This window comes from Rattus norvegicus, chromosome 5 (assembly GCF_021556685.1).
Source record: "Rattus norvegicus strain SHRSP/BbbUtx chromosome 5, alternate assembly SHRSP_T2T, whole genome shotgun sequence".
NCBI classification, from domain to species: Eukaryota; Metazoa; Chordata; class Mammalia; order Rodentia; family Muridae; genus Rattus; species Rattus norvegicus.
The window spans coordinates 61,034,305-61,047,617 of record NC_141538.1 but is presented as its reverse complement, the minus strand read 5'-3'; the positions used below and the strand labels follow the sequence as shown (position 1 = coordinate 61,047,617).

Sequence of the window (13,313 nt, the reverse complement as noted above, 5' to 3'; positions counted from 1 at the left end):
GGTCTCAGGGAGTGGCACTATTTGAAAGGATTAGGAGTTGGTCTCCTGGACTAGGCGTGCCACGGGGAGTGGACCTTGAGGTTTCAAAAAGTCCATTCTTAGCCCCAGAGTCTTTCTCTCTCTCCATGGCTTGTGGATCCGGATGTAGAACTCTCAACTACTTCTCCAGTACCGGTTCTTCCTGCATGCTACTGTAGGGAGCTGCGACGTGCCGCGCCTCAAAGATGGCGCTGGTTTCCGCCTTCCGGACGCTCCCGACCGTGAGCGCTCCTTGTAGTAAACAAGTCCTTATTTGGCTATGCCTGCCTGGCCTGCTAGGTTCCGCATAGTGACAGCCTATCTGCATGACCCACGTAGCACTAGTAGTAGTAGTAGGAGTAGTAGTAGTAGTAGAAGAAGATTGTATCAAGGTTCCTGAATAAACTGCTTGAAGAAGATCTCCTCTGGTCGTGTCTTCCTTGCTGGTCGAGGTTGGTCGCGACATGCTACCACACTCCTTCCCTTCCATGATGACAATGGACTAAGCCTCTGAAACTCTAAGCCCCGATTAGATGTTTTCCTTTAATCCAGCTTGCCACCAGGTTGTGGCAGCACTGAACGCCTTCAATCCCAGTACTCTGGAGGCAGAGGCAGGCAGATCTCTATGTGTTTGAGGCCAGCCTGGTCTACAGATCAAGTTCCAGGACAGCCAAGGTTACATAGAGAAACTTTGTCTCAAACAAAGGAACGAACAAGCAAGCAAGCAAACAAACAAACCAAATCTGAAAACACCGCCCCCCACCAAAAAAAGTTGCTGTGGTCATGGCATTTTAAGCACTTGCAAATAAAAGTTTAGTTTCTTCAATGGAGTCTCATGGGGGCTGCATGGCAGACCCTGTGCCTAGCAGTAGACAGCCAACAGAAAATGAACTCAATGGCATCCTTGGGCATTCTTTGTCTCATAATATTCAGTCAGGGCATTTATGTATTTATGTATTTATATTTATTTATATTTTTAATTTATTTCACCTTACAGATCCTTTGCATATATGTCATGGCTTCTGGTGTTGTGTTTTTATGGGATTTCTGTCTCTCTGTCTACATGTGTTCCTTATGCGTTTGGCTTTTTTTTTCTATTTGTTTGTTTTGTTCTATTCTGACTTTTTTTCTAATCTTATTTTACTATTATTTTGTTTTCTAATGAGAGGAATGGGGTGGATTTGGATTTGTTGGAAGGATCTGGGAGGAGTTGGGATAGGGAAAGTCACAATCAGAATATATCGTATGAATCACCTTGAAGGTCGAGCTGTGCAGTTTTACAAGATCTGCCCGGGACATGGGCAGCGATACGCCTGGACGGATGGGAAGGTTTTCCAGTTTCTTAACGCCAAATGTGACCCTGCATTCCTTTCCAAAAGGAATCCTCGGCAGATAACCTGGACTGTCCCCTCCAGAGGAAGACACAGGAAAGGACAGTCAGAAGACATTCAAAAGAAAAGAGACTGCCGCGCAGTCGAATTCCAGTGAGCCGTCACCAGTGCGTCTCTGGCTGATTTAACGGCCGAGAGGACTCAGAAACCAGGAGTCAGGAAAGCTCAGGGAGAGCAGGGTAGCAGGGCTGCCAAGGAAGCAAGAAAGGCCAAGCAGGCATCAAAGAAGACAGCAATAGCTGCTGTCAAGGCCCCCACAAAGGCAGCCCTTAAACAAAAGATGGTGAAGCTGTGAAGGTCTCTGCTCCGAGTTGGTGGCAAACGCTAATTTGGTAGATCAGAGTTTAAAATAAAGATCTGTTTTATATATATGTGTGTGTGTGTATGTGTATATGTATATATGTATATATATATAGTATAAATCTATTTTCAATAAAAGAAAAATAGAAAATAAAAAAATTCACAAAGAAAATATCCTTTATCTTCCTTTCCAAAGTCTTAAACACACAGCAGTAGTTTGTACATTATATAAACTTTATATTTAAAAGTGGAGAAACACTCTGACAGGTGAGTTTACTCACACTTGGGTAGGGCAATGATTAAGTTAAGTCATTTGATCAGGCGCAGTCTAACCTCCCAACTGGTTTGTTGTACATCTGGGGAAGGAACCGTTTTACAAAGTACAAGCACCCGTTGTTACCATAGTACTCAGGTCTGGGGCCCTTTTGTACGGACGTCTACCTGTTCTGTCCCCACAAACCTGAAGCTTAAAGCAGTGTGATTAATGGCCAAGGTGGTCAGGGCACCTCTTCTTTATGCCTCACTGCTTTGTGTCTGGCTCTCCCCCTGGGCATTGTAATTACATTTTTGCATATTATCTATCCTTAATTTAAAAGTGAAACAGAATTTCGGAACAGAAGAGATCAAAGCTCATTAGAGAGGAACAATACAGGCAGGCTCTCCGTGTGATTTCCTTTGTTGTCTTGTGCAGCAGGACTTTGTATTCTAATAAAATGTGTTTTTAAATGGCTTTTTTAGTTTCTCATCACCATATTAGTTATGGCTTTGTTTCTTGAGAGAAAAGGCCTATTTAAAAAAAATTGCAGAATTACCTAATTATAATCATTTTCAACCAGACAAAAGCCAACATTAAAAATGAATCAAGGGAAATGATTATGATTTTCTGGCTGTAATTAAGCAAATGACTTGATAGAACTGGGTTTGGGGGACTTGGTTTGACATCAGCAGAGAGAGGAGCACCCCCGTGTGTGTGAGTGTGTATATGTGTGTATGTGTGTGTGTGTGTGTGCACGTGTGCATGAAGAAAAAAAAATCTAGTAATCCAGTCCTCAGTGTATTAAGCTACATTAAGTTGTATGTGACTGGACTTTTTTTTTTTTTCCTCTTCTGGATTCGAGCGGTGCTTAACAAAGAGATCACTTTAGCTCATACATCTCAATTTACTGCACAGTTCCCTAATTATAACTCTTCCTGACTACCGAGGTAAACAATAGAAGAGATCGTCGTGAACACACGCCAAGATGAGGTGTCTCCAGGAGACAACGGTAAATAAGGACAGAAGACAACTGAAGGTGGTGTGACAGAATGTCGTGGTGTGCCCTCGCTGCACAAATCTGGCCACCTCAGTCTGACCCGGGACGGAGCACACAGAGATTACAAAGGGAGAACCAACTTCACAAAGTCGTTCTCCGACTTCTGCACACTCATTGAGGCGTGTGTGCGCGCACATGCAATAAACAAACTAACAAGTGAATAAATAAGGAAGCGAGAGTTAAACTGTATGGTAAACTCCTGTGCAAATGTGTCTGGATATGGGCCCACGAACTCAGATCTATAGGGGAAGAATCATTATGTCTATGGAGGAGGTGATACACTATCTCTTGTTTGTTCGTGAAACATTTAAAGGCTTGAAGCTGGATGTGCTGTAAAATTTAGTGTCAACTTGACACAGCTAGAGTCTTCCGAGAGGAGGGAATGCCTCCACAGGACCGGACATTTTCTGAATTAGTGATTGATTGATGGTGATGGGAGAGGGCCCACCCCAGAGTGGCACCGCCCATGGGCTCGTGGTCCTGGGTTCTATATGGAAGCAGGCTGAACAGAGGAGCAAGCTAGTAAGTGGCACTCCTCTGCAGCCTCTGCGTCAGCTCCTACCTTCAGGTTCCTGCCCTGTTTGAATTCCTGTCCTGATTTCCTCTGAGGACGAACAGTGATGTGGAGGTATAAACAGAACAAACCCATTCCTCCCCAACTTGCTCTTGGCCACAGTGTTTCACCACAGCGATAGAAACTCTAACTAGGACGCTGGAGCTGAGGTATTTTGGAGACGGGGCATACGCTAGCCCATGCAATGGCCCCAGCTCAGTGCTCAGTACTGTTAAGAGCATTAGGGAGCTTGCCTCAAACACGGCAGCAGACATTCTAAATGGTAAAACCTTGATGTAAGCGCACTGAATGCAGGAGACAGGGACTCCTTGACATTATTATGCTTCAGTGTCAGGAGTGTCCATGTGGGTAAAAGAAAAAAGTAGTTGCCAAAAGCTTGAAGGAAAGTAAATGTTTTGTTTCTGATTTGGTTATTTGCTTAGAAAACTCAAGAGACTCGAATAACAAGTGATTAGAGTTTTAGATGACTTTTAGAAAAGTGGAAAGATTCAAGACAATAAACAAAAAGCAGCAGTTTCTTTCTGTTGTTAACAGTCTGTAAAGTACCTTACCTAAAATCATGATACAACTTGACGTCCTCGGGATAACATCACAACTCCCAAGCACACACAAGAGCACAGGGAACAGCACCTGGGCCAGCTGCAGGAATGGCCAATGTTCTGCCATTATAATTTTGTTGTGTCTTATCCTCCTTCTGAGAGGCCAAATCTTTTAAGTTCAGACTCCATTTTAGAGAACCTGATTTAAGTTTGAACTCAGGTAAACTAGCAGGCTGGTACCTCGCATCAGTCTCCAAGTTGCTCCCCAACAAAACCCGAGCCTAGTTCCAGTCTCTGGACTAATCCCCAACAAGACCAGTGTCTCCAGGTTATTCCCCCAACAAACCTGTACCCCCAAATTACAAGCCTACCCCCTGCCTAATGACCACCAATGCAGAGGGAAGCAGAGATTAAGTTTATGATATGACTCCCAGCACCAGCCAATTATGTTAAAGGCCACACAGTAGCTTTCCAATTAGATGCTTTAGACGCCTGCACTCTCACCCCCCCTGCTTGCTGCTCACTATAAAGCCTTGCCCCATAGATATTCAGGGCTTCCCCCCCCCAAAACCATCCTGCATGACAGCAGTGTGCTGGGGGAGGGGGAGAGGCCCGAGCTAGCTCGAATAGAATAAAGGCCCTGCCTGAGTTGTATCAGATTGGCTCCTGTCTGTTTTTTGGGGGACCACTAACATCTCCCTGGCATTACACTTCCTCCTTGTACTGTAATGCTTTGAAACAAAATCCAGGAATCAAATCTGCACACGCATAAGCTATAAGACTTATTTAAGTAAGGTTTAAAAGGTCCAAGTTATAAATACCCGAACGGATGGGCATACCGTGTCCTTTGGAGGGTGGGAATGGCAGTGTACTTATTGTTCCTGAGTTAGCCATACATTAACGAAGGCTCCAGTGAGGGCCGAGAGAGGTACTCACCGCTGGCAACAAGTTGTTAGGGGTCAGACCATCACTGTGTCTGCTTACGGGAATAAGAGTAGTGGGCTCTCCCATAAGGCATATGACCTGTCTAGCCACAGCTCCTGGCTGGGGTCACGGTGCCAGCTATCGGTTTAAACTTGTAAAGTGGGTCTTAGATCCAATCAGGAAGTGGTGGTTATTTCCATGACATGCTGGCCACTATTGCACTAGGGGGTGTGTCCTCCCAGGACAGTCATTGTTATAGCTTGCAGGACTCACAGGTGGGTAAGACCAACAGTCACTTTCCCTCTCCAGTAGCATATATGGCACCTTCCGGCACTATGAAAGCTAGTCAGTGTTTTAAAAACATGCTTTTCCTGGTCATAGCCAGGATAAATAATGCCAGTATAAAATTTGCATTTTTACATTGATTTCAGAGAAAACTGAATTTGAGTGCTTCTTGATGGGCTGATTTCAACAATGCTTTCATGACAGTGTTTGTCTGATAAATCTATAAGACCAAATAGTCCATATTTGAAAAGGAACTAAAGCCAAATCAATCAATACAGTTAGGTTTACCTTAAAATGTTAATATAAAGTCACTGAATACACATTTAAAGGTTGCCACAGTAACAGTAATTTTCACAAGATGATTTTAGACACTAGGTTCTTAAGTGACAGCGTGCCTTATTATTCTCTTTGAGGCATCTTTAATGCTTGCTCTCATGGACGCTCTCCACATATGCTTTGGGGAGTAGAAAACAGGAAGGGAACCTAGCCGTGCCTGATGCCATTCTTTGATTAAGAGAAGTAAATCATTTGGGAAGGCGATGTCCAGAGGAAGTAGAAGGGGCCTAAGGGAGGCTGAAGGGGGTGAATACGATAAAAATACATCATAGACGTGCACGACGTTGCGAAAGAAGAAGTTAAAGTGTTAGAGATAATAAAAGGAGCCACTCAGCCTTGGTTCCTTTATAGAAAAGCACACACTGGCAAGGTGAGAGGACAGTTCATGGCCTGAGGGACGTGTGGGTGAGAGGGGATGCAGAGGTCAGGGACACGGAGCAACTGTGAAGATCTCAGAGGTAGCAGCCACAGGACAGCCTCTTCTGGACGCCATAGAAAGAGCAAGCTTTTAAAAACTATTTTAAAAATGTTTATGTGTATGAGTTTGCTCCCACATGTGTATTTGTATGTGCACATGAGTCTTTGAGTTCAGTGTTCTTTCTTTTGACCTGACAAGGCTGGTGTTTATTAGAAGGTCCTTATTCTTGGCAACAGGCAGCATAGAGAGGAGTACTTAGCTGCCATCAATCTTCCAGAAGCTTCTGAGAGGGTAGCACGAATGCGCTTGGCATCCTCATTGTTTTCATGTGTATTGATTACTTTTCTGTTGCTGTGATAAGACACCATGACCAAGGCAACCTACAGGAAAAAAAAAAAGAGCACATTTTGCTTGTGGTTTCAGAGAGATAAGAGCCCATTATGTCCTGGGAGCAAGCGGCAGGCATGGTGGTAGAGGAGGGAAGCCGAGAGATCACACGTCTTACCGGAAGCACCGAGCAGAGAAGGGAAGTGAGCAAGGCTATAAACTCTCATACCTAACCCTGGTGACATACTTCCCCCAGGAAGGCCTCATGCAAACCAGTATCTGGACCTCATGCAAACCAGGGTATTAAGTTTACAAAATCCATGTGTGGTGTCTTGAATGAGAACAGGCCACCCAGAGGCTCATGCATTTAAATGCTCTCTTCCCAGTTGGTAGAACTGTTTAGGAAGGATTAGGTGGTGTGACCTAGTTAGAGGATATTTGTCACTGATAATGAGTTTTGAGCTTTGAGGTTTCAAAAGCCCTCACCAGGCTCAGTCTTGGTCTCTCTCTCTCTGCCTGTTGCTTATGGATCAAGATGTAAGCTCCCAGCCACTGCTACAGTGACATTACCCCCCTCTGATGAACGTGGACTCACCCTCCATAACTATACGCAAGGACCTAATGAAATGCTTCTTTCTGTAGGTTGTCTTGGTCACGGTGTCCCTCCACAGCCACAGAAAAGTAACCAAGGTTCCAGTCAAACATTGTACAGGTAGATGCTTTAGAAATAAAGGTTCTCAGTAATCCTACACCCCAGAAATAACTATTCTCAGTTTCTCAGTTCCTTCGGAATTTTTCTGTGTACATACAGAAATTTCTCTTCTAAAAGTAGGATTAGCACCACGATAGCCATTTTCCAGCCTGCTTTTATTTGTGTGTGTGTGTGTGTGTGTGTGTGTGTGTGTGTATGAGGCAGGCCTGCTTCCTTGTCAGAACTTTGTTTTGCCTCTTTTCAATACCCCACCCCCCATAGAGCTATTTGTAAAGTGGTTCTTTTTGAGGCATGACTTACACTCTTTTCTAGTGTCATATCATAGAACAACATATTGTTTATTGGCAACCGTTAAAGACAGAAAAAAAAATCAGTCAAAATCAGATCACATGCCAGACGATGAGCTTTGTTGTTTACTCAGTGCGCCTTTGTCTGCTCCCACGGTTTGCCTTTACTTCAGGCATAACGAAGATGAGCTTAGATCTTAGCAGGAACAAGACATTAGCCAGGGAAGGGCTTCTAGAAGCCTGTGGTGGTGACGGCAGTAGGAGCTGATGTGTGTTGCCCTTACTTTGAGAAGGCATGAAGTATAGACTAAGAGCCATTTCAAAGTGTTCATGAGAAAAGAATAATCTAGAGCCTTTGATTATGGTAGTTGTACTGGTTGGTCTTGTGTGTCAACTTGACACAAGTTGGAGTTATCACAGAAAGGAGCCTCAGCTGTGGAGATGCCTTCGTGAGACCCAGCTGTGAGGCATTTTCTCAATTAGTGGTCAAGGTGGGAGGACCTAGCCCATTGTGGGTGGTGCCGTCCCTGGGCTGGTGGTCTTGGGTTCTATAAGGAAGCAAGCTGAGCAAACCAGGGGAAGCAAGCCAGTAAGAAACATCCCTCCATGGCCTCTGCATCAGCTCCTGCTTCCTGACCTGCTTGAGTTCCAGTCCTGACTTCCTTTGGTGATGAACAGCAATGTGGAAATGTGAGCTGAATAAACCCTTTCCTCCCCAACCTGCTTCTTGGTCATGATGTTTTTGTGCAGGAATAGAAACCCTGATTAAGACAGTAGTGGAGGACCAGCAACTCTCCAAGAATCCCTGAAGGTAGTGAAGGGGAGGCCTGGTAGTCCTGACAAGAGTCCTGAGCCAGACTAAAAAGCCCATATTTGCCTATTGTTCAAGTGTTATATCTCAGCTGGCCAGTGGTGCACACACCTTTAATCCCAGTGCTCTGGAGGCAGAGGCAGGTGGATCTCTGAGTTTGAGGTCAGTCTGGTCACAGAACAATTTCCAGGACAGCCAGGGTTACACAGAAAAAAAAAAAAACAACCAAAACCCTGTCATGAAGGGGGATGGGGAGGGGAGGGGAGAAATGTATGAATGAAAAAGAAATAAAAAGAAAAGGAAAGGGCTGGAGAGATGGCTCAGTGGTTAAGAGCACTGACTGCTCTTCCAGAGGTCCTGAGTTCAATTCCCAGCAACCACATGGTGGCTCACAACCATCTGTAATGGGATCTGATGCCCTCTTCTGGTGTGCATGAAGACAGTGACAATGTACTCATATAAATAAAATAAATAAATAAATCTTTAAAAAAAAAGAAAAGGAAAGAGCACGACTGGTCCTAGGTATGATGGAGGAGGAAGTGTATTGTAGACATGTGGGAGAGCACAGGCAGACACAGCTGGGAGAGTTCTGAACGGGCATCGGGCATGACCAGACTGAGCTGAGGCTTGTAGGGAGAAGGTGGAGGAAGAGGGGACAGAGGGTAACAAGGTGCAACCATCAGGAGGCTCCAAGGTACAGAAAGACCGAGTAACAAATTGGTTGGGTTTTATAAGGATTAGTAGTCCAGCCCCCTGGACTGGAGAGTTCAGGGTAGGGGGAAGGATATGCCAGCCTGCATGATCCTGTAACAGGTACAGACTGAGGGATGCAGGGAGAACCTGGAGGCCAGGTCTGCTTTGATCTGTTAAATAGGCAGCTCACGGATCTGTCCCAGGTTTGAAACCTAACATTGTGTATCCTCGGAAAAGTCCAAGCTACGCAACACTCAGAGAATACTGAAAAGGCCAGGTCCAGTTATACGAACAGCATGGTCAGTTGCTCCTCCTGTCTCAACTGTGTAGCCCAGTGTCAGACAGGATGCTGAGGCAGTGAGTTCTGGTGCCATGCTCCCTGGGTGGACTCCGTAGATGGGAGCAGGAGTGAGGGATGACTCATTTAGATCTGGCAAAAATGTTTTTCTTTTCCTCTGCTTGCATGATGTTGATGTCCATGGCAACCAGAGGAGCCGTGTGTATTAGTTTTTTTTTTTTTTTTTAGTATTGCTGTGATAAAACACCATGACCAAGGAAATGTATAGAAGAGACAGTTTAATCGAGCTTACAGACTATAATGGTGGAGTGAAGACATGGTCATAACAACAGCTGAAAGCTCACATCTCCAACCACAAGAAGGGGGCAGGGAGCAACAAGGCTATGCATCCCAATCCTTCCCAAACAGTTCTACCTCATGGGGACCAAGTATTCAAACATATGAACTACGAGGGGAGGGGCTGTTCTCATTTGAGCTATTATAGCATAGATGAAAGGTGGCAGAGACCCTCTCTGTTGTTCTTTCTTCTCTTTCCCGTGGGAGGACTGGACTTAATGATTATTTTCAAAAATAGAGCTAGAAATAATCACTCTGAGTGTGGCGACCCAGACTAAGAAGACAAATGTCGCTTGTTTTCTCTCAAGTGTGCATGTTAGAGTCTTCAGATATGTGTGTCTCATTTGGAAATCCCACAGAGGTCAGGAACCTACGAAGGGGTATGGAGGTAGCTATTAGGGGCATGGAACGCACTAGTATGAAAGGTTAAAAGGGAACAATGGAGTCGGAAGGGTTAAACTGGGGAGAGGAAGTGGAGCTTAGGCTAGAGAAGGGAATATGGGGAGGGAGATTCTTAGTTAGGGTTCTGTTGATGTGAAGAGATCATGGCCAAGGCAACTCGTAAAGGCTCTTAGGAGGCCCCCTTACCACTGAAACATGCTGACCAATGGAACTGGGCCTTTTTTTTTTTTTTCTTTTTTTTCCGGAGCTGGGGACCGAACCCAGGGCCTTGCGCTTGCTAGGCAAGAGCTCTACCACTGAGCTAAATCCCCAACCCCCAACTGGGCCTTTTGTAATGACGCCATCTCCAATGTTCAGTGACCGATGGTTAGAACGCTTCGGGAAGCTCGTGTTTCTGGGTTTGGCATTACACAGATTACCTTTGGTCTTGTGAGTTGCTTCACTGGGCATGTGGGGGTGTCCCCTTTGTATCTGTTGACTTCCACAGGTACAGGTTCAAATCTTCCTTCACGCAGAGACACAACTTTGTACTTCCTTTGTCCTGTGAAGTCTACATTTCTTGTTAAGTTTATTCTGGGTGGTCATTCATTATATGAAGGGATGCTGTGGCAATTGAAATGGGCTTTATGTTTTCATATTTAAAATAAATTTATGCTTGGTATGGTGGCACAGGCCTCTCAAGCCTTTGGGAGGCAGAGGTAGGCAGATCTCTGAGTTCGAGTCCAAGGCCAGCCAGATCTACATAGGAAGCTCCAGGACAGTCAGGGCTACATACACAGTGAGACCAGGTTTCAAAAAACAGAGCAAAACAACAAAAACTTAGCAAGTTCTGTTTAGTTTTAGAGTGTGTGCATGAGCACGTGACACACATGCATGAGCCATGAATGGCACACGTGTGGATGTCAGAGAACAACTTGCTTGAGTTGGTCCTCGTGTTCCGCCATGAGGGTGCCAAGGACTGAATTCAGGTATCAGGCAAGGCAGCAGGCACTGTACTGAGCTGTCTTACAGATCTATATTCTTAAAATTGTGCATGTGTGCCTGCGTGCTCGTGCATGCGAAGGGAGGCCAGAGGTTGATCTCAGGATCTCTTCCTCAATATTTTCTCCACTTTACTTTTTGAGACAGGGTCTCCTGCTGAACCTTGAGCTCACTGATTGGCTAGACTGGACACCCGGCTCCGGGGATCTGCCTGCCTCCAAACTGATGCAGTGTTCCTGGCTTTTCTGTGGGAGTTGGGGTCTAAACCCAGATCCCTATACTTGCATGATAAGCGCTTCACTCACTGGGCCAGCTCCTTAGCTCTTGTTTTCAATATTCTTTTCCTTGCTTGATCATTGTAGAAAAGTTACTGATTTGGGTAATTTATTTTCTTTTTTTAAAAAAGAATTTATTTATTTATTTCATGCATATGAGTACACTGTTGCTGTCTTCAGACACACCAGATCCCATTACAGATGTTTGTGAGCCGCCATGTGGTTGCTGGGATTTGAATCAGGACCTCTGGAAGAGCAGTCAGTGCTCTTAACCACTGAGCCATCTCTCCAGTCTGGTAACTTATTTTCTAACTAGCCTCTTAGTGTGTATCTTGATTGGTTTTGATAGCTTGGCAGTTGTACTGAAGGTTTTAGGTAAACCAACATGATAATTTTTCCCTCTTGGTAGTTATTGATTTTACTGTCTCCCCTCCAATATCCATTTGCCAGAATATTTGAACAATTGAAAACCTAGCTGTGCTATTGGATGGCCCTGTCCTGACCCGCATACTTAGACGTGTGTGAAGGCAAAACTTCTCATTTTCTGCTCAAGGCTTGTGAATCTTGTCAGTTACAAGAAATTGTCCTGGCCTTAATGCCATGGAATAGGTTATGGGTGTTATCTGCACCTTGGAGCTATGTCATTTTCTAATTATGTCAACCGGGTTGTGGAAGAAAAATATATAAATTCTTCAAGAGGAAAAGTATGAAGAGAGAAAAGGTACTTGTTGGCTACATATTGAAAGTTCAGAAGTCTGAGCTGGATGTGTTTGCTTTGATTTACCTAACTGCTCTCCAGCTCCCAACACCCACAAAGATTCCCTTTCTTCTGTCTTTCCCTCCCTCCCTCCCTCCCTCCCTCTCTCAGGATCTCTTCCTCAATATTTTCTCCACTTTACTTTTTGAGACAGGGTCTCCTGCTGAACCTTGAGCTCACTGATTGGCTAGACTGGACACCCTCCCTCCCTCCCTCCCTCCCTTCCTTCTTTCTTTCTTGTCCCCCCCACACCCTGACAGAGTTTCTTTGTGAACCCTTGGCTGTCCTAGTTCTGTAGACCAGGCTGACCTCGAACTCACAGAGATCTGTCTGCCTCTGTTTCCCCATTGCTGGGACTAAAGGCATATGCCACCATCATCCAACTGTTAAGGGTTTTTCTACTAAATATTCCCATTAAATCTTTTTTATTGCTTTCAAAAGACTTTTTGATTAATTTTCTGTATCTAGTAATTGGGAGAGATTTTTAAATTTATATTATTATTATTATTATTATTATTATTATTATTATTATTTTGAGACAGGGTCACTTTGGATTCTACTGCTGTGATAAACATCATGAAGCAAAAGAAACTTGGGGAGGAAAGGGTTTGTTTCAATTTATAGCAACCAGGTCACAATCCATCACGGAGGAAAGTCAGGGCAGGAACTTAAGGTAAAAATCTAGAGGCAGGAACTGATGCTGAGACCATGGAGAAGCGCTGTTTATTGGTTTGCCTCCCCTGGCTTGCTCAGTTTGTATACCTTAGGACTACCTACCCAGAGGTCACCAACTACAGTGGGCTGGGTCTTCTGCATCATTCATTAAAAAGAAGAAAGAGGGGGCTGGAGAGATGGCTCAGAGGTTAAGAGCACCGACTGCTCTTCCAGAGGTCCTGAGTTCAATTCCCAGCAACCACATGGTGGCTCACAACCATCTGTAATGGGATCTGATGCCCTCTTCTGGTGTGTCTGAAGACAGCGACAGTGTACTCATATACAGAGAATAAATAAATCTTTAAAAAAAAAAAGAAGAAAGAGGAGGAGGAGAAGGAGGAGAAGAGGAAGCCTCAGCCACTGCCACCATCACAGCAACAGTCACAGCAGCAGCCATGGGTCAGGCATCCCATGGGCCAGTCTTCTTTTCTCAATTGAGAACTCCAGCTTTGTCATGTTGCTTCCCCCCACCCCTGCTGCCAATCAATCAGTACAATTATATAATCTTCATAGCTGTTTTAGTGATGAGGGATAATGAGTGGACTTTGGTTGCAGCTGTGGTGTTGGGGACTGAGCCCAGCGTCTGTGCTTACCAAGCATGTGCTCTGCCACAGAGAACCAA

The 13,313-nt window shown here is 44.7% G+C and overlaps 1 pseudogene; it reads left to right on the top strand.

The window, feature by feature from the left end:
- Window positions 1–1,267: 1,267 nt before the first annotated feature.
- Window positions 1,268–1,737, top strand: Rpl24-ps4 (ribosomal protein L24, pseudogene 4; annotated as a pseudogene).
- Window positions 1,738–13,313: the final 11,576 nt, after the last annotated feature.